We start from the raw sequence: 8,647 nt of genomic DNA on the forward strand, positions 1-8,647 counted from the left end.
GTGGTATGTACTGTATTTAGTGGCCTGTCAACATTTGTGTGTCTTTACTGTCTCTTTGCACATCAGACTAGTGTAGAACAAAACAATAGAGCAATAGAGTCCGTTAGCGCATTTGAATGACGAAGCACGCGATCGTGTCGTTTACTGATGCTTACTCACGCGACTAGCCAACAGCATAGACATTTGAAGCAATTATACTCACCGGCTGCTTACAAAGCAGGACCGAACCTTTATCGCTGGGACCGCTCCGTCAAAAACACACTTCTTTGGTATGATTTAGTGAAGTCCTGTGACAGCAGTGACCGTGGAGATCCGCGATGTTGTGAAGCTTCCCGTCATTTCTGCGTTCAAATCGGTTCAAATGCAGCGCTGCCTTCCCGGAATGCTGTGCTGAAGCGTTGTCACCCATAGGAATAAAGTGGAGCGCGGTACCTGGATCGACTGGATCTGCACCTGAGAGCGTGTTTACGGGCGTGCATTTCCTCTCTCGCATTAGTCACGCGCGCGCGCACCCTACCAGGAGAAGAGCCCGTACAGCCCATACACGGACCTTCCGATCTATAAACGTCAAGTCAAGCCATACTCGTAAAAAACTCGCCGAAACTTGTGAGAAACCGGAAGGAGTATTTTTAACACAGAAATACTCCATCAAACGTCCAACATTAGTTTTTGAAACTTTGTCTATGTTTAGGATGGGAATCCAAGTCTTTAACAGTGTAAAAAGCTCAGTATCCATGAAACAGCATTTCACCCCCCCTTTAAGCAATTCAGACAGAACAGTCCCTGAAGACGAAAAAGATGGTGTCATCTTTGCAAGGTGCCTTTATATACTTCCTGGTCGCACATTGATGATGTCATGGATTGATGTTCCCTTTCGAAAGGGAAAGCTATTATTAGCAGAGGCGGACAGAGTACACAGCTTTAATACATGAGAAAAAGTACAGATACCCATTGCTAAATTTGACTCAAGTAAAAGTACTACAGTCAGATGTCTACTTAAGTAAAAGTACTGAAGTTCTAGTTTTAAAAGTACTGTAAATCCTCTAATATTGGCCAGTATTCCATTAGCGGCCAGGTCTCCAACATTGGCCGGTCTCGCTGTCACCGAAGGTAAATAATGGCCGGTCTCTAATAGCGGCCAGGGCTAGACGAAAATTTGACATCAAGTTCAAAGAGAAAGTGCTGGAATATGCTACAGAGCACTCTGGGGAGCAAGCTGCTAAACATTTTAACATTGATCCTAAAATAGGTAGATACTGTAAAAAGCATAAAATGGATCTAGCCGCAGCAATCAAAAAGAGAGCAAGACTGCCAGGAGGAGGGAGAAAAAAGGTTAGACAAGTTGGACACAAAACTCTCTGAGTGGTTCCATTCAATGAGGGACAATCATAACTGAGTGTCTAGAAAAAATGATCCGAAACAAGGCTCTGGAAATCTACCCGACAATGAGTGATAGAGGTGCACAATTTCTGGCTAGCAGGAGTTGGCTGCAAAAGTTTTTAAACCGAAATGGGTTTGCATTGCGACGTCGCACCACAATGGCTCAGAAGGACCCAGATCTCCTCACAGAGAAACTTGTCTCATTCATTGACTCTGTGAGCAAGACTGGTTCGATATGGTGTCTCCCAGTACCATTGACATAAGGGGGACTGTAATACAGTTAGTAGCTGGAAAGGAAGGAGGCGGGAACCGGCGAACGTTCAACATGAATTAATTCAAAATAAATAAACAAAACAAAAGTAAAACCGAACACACAAAATAAAATGTGGGCAGCCCCTCACGGACAACTGCCCACAAACACATAAAAAAAAACATAACATAAAATCCAGGCCTGGTCCTCTCTCGTCTTCCGCAGCCCTTGCTCCTCCTTATATGCTCCCGCGAGACGACCGCGGCCGCGAGACGAGACCGGTGTGCCAGCTGGCACTCGTGAACATTAATCACCGGATCCGCTCTCGCGGTCCCTCGCCCCGCTCTCGCGGTCCCTCGCCCCGCTGCCTGTCACACCACAGGGACGAAGAGTGTAGCGCTCAAAAAAACAGGCCACGAGAAAAGCCATCTCACTGTTGTCCTTGCTGCCAAGGCTGATGGCACTAAACTAAAGGGGTGCCATCCCGCCCCCTGGCAGCCGGCGGTGACTCCTCCTTCCGAGGGACCCGGCAGCGAGCCCCGCGCTCCCTGCTCATCCCCTATCAGGCGGATGGCAGCAGGCTCCGGCCCACGGCAAGCGCGGCAACTCCTCCGCTCCCTCTCAGACGGCAGCCACCCCACCTCGACCCAGGGGCACGGCAGCGAGGTCTCTGTCCCACCGTTCTCAGCACCATTGCCTCGGGCAGCCCTCGCGGTCCTCATTCATCCGCGCTGCCCGACCTCCTCAGCACCGCGATCCCCCTCAGCAGCGAGGACTCTTCGACAGCATGTCCCTCCTTCCCCCTGGGTTTCGGCACCAGTGTAATACAGTTAGTAGCTGGAAAGGAAGGAGGCGGGAACCAGCGAACGTTCACCATTTATTAATTAAAAATAAATAAACAAAACGAAAGTAAAACCACGTTTTATTTTGTGTGTTCGCGGGCAGTCGTCCGTGAGGGGCTGCCCGCGAACACACAAAATAAAACGTGGGCAGCCCCTCACGAACGACTGCCCACAAACACATAAACAAAACATAACATAAAATCCAGGCCTGGTCCTCTCTCGTCTTCCGCAGCCCTTGCTCCTCCTTATATGCTCCCGTCACATGGCCGCGAGACGAAACCGGTGTGCCACGCAGCTGGCACTCGTGAACATTAATCACCGGCCCGCTCTCGCGGTCCCTCGCCCCGCTCTCGCGGTCCCTCGCCCCGCTGCCTGTCACACCACAGGGACGAAGAGTGTAGCGCTAAAAAAAACAGGCCACGAGAAAAGCCATCTCACTGTTGTCCTTGCTGCCAAGGCTGATGGCACTAAACTAAAGGGGTGCCATCCGTGAAGTGAAGGCAATGCAGCAAGATATCTCAAGAGCATTCATCGCCACATCTGCCAACAGCTGGATGAATGACGACTTGACCACAGCATGGCTCAGATCAGTGGTAGGCAAATTCAGTTTTCGCCCCCGCTGGTGTGGGATGCCTACCCCTGTCACATCAGCACTTTTACCAAACAGGAATTGAGGTCCTACAACATCACAACCGTGGTGATCCCAGGAGGCTGCACTAAGTATGTTCAAGCCCCTGATGTCATGTGGAACCAACCCTTCAAAGCGAGCCTACATGCTTCTTATGATGAGTGGATGGCTGGGGACACAGACAGGCAATACACAAGTGGAGGGAACCGTGTGGACTGGGTTCTCGCTCCTTGGGACAAGCTGGACAAAGTCTTCAAAGTGTGTGGGCAGTCTGTGAAACCCGACGGAAGTGAGGACAACCTCATACTGTGCTTCCGAGAGGGACAGGTATGTTGAAATTAGCACCCATCTCTCTCTCTCTCTCTCTCTCTCTCTCTCTCTCTCTCTCTACCATTAGATTAATTTAATTCGTAAGTGAGCCTGTTCACTGTGACTTGCAATAACGGCCAATCTAAAATGTATCATTCATTATAGCCCTGCGCTGCTGGACGACAGGCCCTGACTGCTGCCCGCCTGCGCGAGGATGAGAAGAGACGCGCAGCGGAACATGAGGAGGACAAAGAGACAATCTCGTTGTAGAGGCTGGCGTGAGTGATGAGGAGTTTATGGGGAGAGATGAAGAGGAGGAGGAAACTTAGGAGGAATCTGAGGAGGACGAGGATTAAACAGAATTGGAGTATTATTTTTTTTACTTCAAACCAAACGGGACAGGAATGGTTAAACTTTGGAGTGGTAAGGTGTTTGTTGCCTTTTGTTATGAATCAATAACCTTAATTATCACCATGTATGGTTAAGTTTTTACAATGCACTTCCTATGTTCTGTATGCATACCATAATGTCATGGTAACTGTACGTTTTCAATAAATGAACCTAGTATTTTATAGGTTGAAATAGACGCAAAATCAAATTTTTATTAATTCTACTGGTAGTTTGATTTGCTCAAATAGAAATTGAGGCCTGCCTCTTATTCTGGCCTCCTTCCAATAAAGGCCTGGACTGCGATGCGCTTGAGTAAAATAAAGGCCCGGGCCTATATTAGAAGATTTACGGTGCTTGAGTACAAAAATTACAAGAGTACATATCCTAAATATTGCATTACTACTACCACAGTGTTTACATTTATGTACAGAACCATCCTACATGCAGTTATGAAAAATGTCAATGTTAATACCTTGGAGAATATAAAAGGAACTGAAAGTAAAATCAAATAATTTCTAATAAAATGCCCACAAGGCAATAGCACAATGTCAACGCTCTGACAAACCTCTGCTAGATATTTAATGGATTTTTTCAGCCACATTTTAACCTGACTGTGTTAAACACTGCATAATCAAGAAAATCACAGGTTGGCACGTTCCTGGGATGGACATGCTGCATCTTCATCCATTGTTTCGTCCATGGTTTCGTCTTTTATCAGATTTTTGCAGATAACTCTGCAGATTTTCGCAAATTGTAGATTCTGTCATTTGAAAAGCGTACACAATCGCGTGCGTGATTGTGAGGGGTAGTAGGATGCACTTATTGATGTGAATTTCTTTTAGTGAGAGAGTGATATTTTAAAATGTCTAAAATGAAATTGACCATGGAGGAATTAAGGAAATGTCACTTGTCTACAAAAGTATTTATTTATAGCTATTAAAAATAGTTAATTTATTTACTTCGGTAGGTATTTATTTATTTCGCTTTATTTTTGAATGATATAAAATTGTTTATTTAATGAATTGTCTACAATACAATTGATAAATCAATATTTTCTCCACTTCTTAACACATTTAAAACTATTCCATATAATTCTGCAGATTTTTCAAAAAAATCCACAGATTCCGTGTGGCCCTGCAATAGGCTGTCCCAATCAGTGGCGCTTGCACAATCTAATCACGTTAGAGAGACGAAAAAACAAATAGAGGGTTTTTGAGTTGTTTTTATTTTTATTTTTTGAAGAAGTAGTAACGGGTACTTACGGTTATGGATATAAATGTAGTGGAGTAAAGAGTACAATATTTGCCTCTCAATGTACTTAAGGAAAGTCATGAGTACTCCCCAAAAATTATACTCGAGTAAAGTACAGATCCCTCAAAATGGTACTTACGTAAGTACTGTACTAAAGTTAATGTACTCTGTTACTGTCCGGCTCTGATTATCAGTGACAAAATTTCCACAAATACGTGAAATTTCTTTCTCAGAAATGGAGCACCTCACCAAGTCTGTGTGCTGTTATCAATTCGTTCCAGGTAATACATTAACTGAATCAAAACCAATGTTTGTTTTGAGTCCATGGAACAAGACTCTTGGTCAGGTTTGAGTTTGGGTTTTTCCAACCTATCTCTTAAGCTGTGCTCTATAATAAAACAGAGGTTAATAAATGCTCAAATAGCACAAAACTCCCTGATGGCCATTATTCCTCTTATGCGTCCTGTCTGGATAAAACTGCTTTTGAGTGAAGGGAAATGAAGAAAATGCTGATGGAGTGATGGCCCCATCAACACGGTGTCAGAATGAATTGCATTTTCCGGCATAATCAAAAGAAAACATGATAACACATAGAAAAAGTGCTAAACTAAATAAAGCCTATCTTCCTCAGACTGCACAATGGCACTCCATCAACAGTTTGCAGCCGATTTTCTACCACGTATTTATGAGCTAATCCACATTATCTGATAGATAAATGGTTCAATTCTGTCATTCCTGGCATGGTGTAGGGATGCAATAAATGGTAGCTTAGTGAGAGAGAAAAAGCAAGAGTGTTTTGCGAACTGTTAGAATGGAACAAACGTCCACATCACTCACAGTGCAGTGTCAGAGCTCAACAATTCATGATTCATTTGTCATGTATTTGTTTTGGAGAACTAAACACTCAAGCTAGCCCTTTTCCAGCAGAACAGCACCTTAAGCTGATAAATGAACACTTGTGGCTAGTGTTCAATATCCAAATCTGGTCTCATCAGAAGCAGCACAATGCTCAGTGTGGTACTGTTTTAATAACAGGCCAATTTCTTGAACAATACAAAGCGTAATGAAAATCCAAATAAAGCAAACACAACAGATGAGCACTTTCGCTGGTTTATGAGAAACAGGAAGAAGAACATATTTCCCCAATGAGCTGATTCATCTTGTGTTTGAGATGTTTGTTTTCTGCTGAGAAGTGGAACATGATAACTTTAACACAGAAGATAGGTCACCAAGTCACTATAATTTGAAAGCCCAATAAAAGTAGCAAGCAGAGTCTCTTTATTGAGGGCTGACAAGTTTAAGCAAAAACACATTTTAGAGGGGGTTAGTCTCTTCTTTTTTGTTTATGTATATAGGACCTGAAAACATTGTGTCCCAGATTCAGTCACTGCACCTCCATGACCACCACAGGTCATTGTATCAATGTGGCTGACTACCACTAATAATACAGTGCTGTCTTTTTACAAGGTGTGGTAAAATGTGATTGAATTTTCCTTACTGAAGCTGAAAATGAAGGCTGAAGCTGGCACAGATAATGACTTCAAAACAAATAACGAATTCAAACAAATAACTTTTTTTTTCCTGAGTGTCTACTTACTTCAAGTGCAAATAGCGTGCTTGTTGGCAAGTGCTATTCGCACAAGTTTTGATATATTACAAATAACTACCACTTTTACATGGTGTAAATAGAATCTACAGTTATTTGCATTTAGTGTAAATATCATCTATCGTTATGAAAATATGTTTTTTACTGAGTGTAAATAGAAACTAGTTGATATTTACACTTGGTATAAATATCATCCATCACTATTTTCACGTGTAAATATAATTATCGCTAAGAAAATATGTTAAAATATGTTAAATAGCCACTGCCAAAAAAAATTAATTAGATGCAATCACTCATTGTTCATGCTGGATAACAGGTAAGCCAGAGGACAGCACATTGTTTTAGATAAACAAATAAAAGCACAACACAATAGTGAAAGGTGAAAAGTGTAAGGACTACATATGAAAACAAGTTGAGCAAGATAAAAAAGCCACGTTACAGTTTCTGATACTGGATACATTGCACGCTGCCCTGAAATGTAGCAGGGAACATATAAATGTGCACGTAGAAGCCTCATTCGTTAAGGTATACATATTATGACATCATTTGCATCAGTTCTCATCCAGAGTCAATGGGTGGAGCTTCACATCCAGATGCCCATCTCTAGACGTAATGGATGGAGCTTGAAGATCCAGCCACAAACTTTAAACCTACTAATAACTAATACTAATAACCCTATCCTTCAACCTAATTAGGTCAAGCCCCACCCATTAGGTTCGCAAAGGTGGAGCTGAACTAGATAAAGTTCCCTTATGTTCAGTGAGAGGGAGTTGGATCTCATTTGGCTTTGCAGCGAGCAACTCTTGAGTGAATGTGATTTCATAATTATTTATTGAGCTGGTATGTCTGAAAAAAACTAATAATGTCATGAAACAAAACTAATAAATATTAAATTACGATAAAAATTTTTATTAAATAACTTTTAACTTAAATACATTTCTTAAGACCATCTATATAGATAGACATTGGTTGAATTTCAAACATTTATGAATAAAAACATATATATATATATATATATATATATATATATATATATATATATATATATATATATATATATATATATCCCTGTTACTGTTATGGACAGACAGACACGGAGAGCAGATGACGGTAATAAGAACAGTTTATTGTAAAGCAGACTATAAACTGGATCAGGTGGGTAGACAGATAGATGAGAGTTCAGGAATGGTAGATAACTGGATGATAATACTCAGTGTGTTTGCAGGTGGATATGGAAGACAGGTAGCTGAGCCATGGAGATGACGAAACGAGGAGACACACTGGAGACTCAGGAAACAGTAGCACAGTGGAGTCCTTGAGGTAAGTAATCAGATAAGTCCTAATACCAACAAGCCTGGACAGTAACTGTGTGTTTAAGTGCTGGCAGTGATGAAGTGATGATGATGTGCATGTACGTGTGATCAGTACTCCGGGGTATCAGTGCATCGTACTTGGGAGTGTGGAGCCTGGCGTACTTGTGACAGTTACCCTATCCTCCATGACCCGCTCCTGAGGGCCAAGGACCCAGACAACGTGGTGGACGACCTCTGCTTCATGGAGCTGGATGGTCATGGTGAGTAACATGGAAGTTCTCGAGCAGGCTGGGGTCAAGAATGTCCTTTCTAGGTACCCATGAGCATTGTTCGGGCACGTAACCTTACCAGTCGACTAGGTACTGTGGTGGGTGGGGTTCCGGAGTCATGTCAGGCTCTGTGGAAACAGAAACAGGTTTGAATAAAAAAAACATGGAGCGTGGGGTGAATCCGGAAGTGAGGTGGTAATCGGAGCTTGTAGGTGACCGGATAGATCTGCTGGAAGATGGGAAATGGGCCAATGAACCTGGGACTCAGCTTCTTGCATGGTTTACGCAGGCGGATGTCCCGGGTGGATAGCCAAAACTCCTGCCCAACTTGGAATGAAGGAGTCCCAGACCCTCTCACTCTCCAGGAACCAGTAGTCGACCGCTGGGACAACAGGTGGCTCTCCAGACC

The sequence above is a fragment of the Pseudorasbora parva genome, chromosome 8, assembly GCF_024679245.1.
Source record: "Pseudorasbora parva isolate DD20220531a chromosome 8, ASM2467924v1, whole genome shotgun sequence".
Classification (NCBI taxonomy): Eukaryota; Metazoa; Chordata; class Actinopteri; order Cypriniformes; family Gobionidae; genus Pseudorasbora; species Pseudorasbora parva.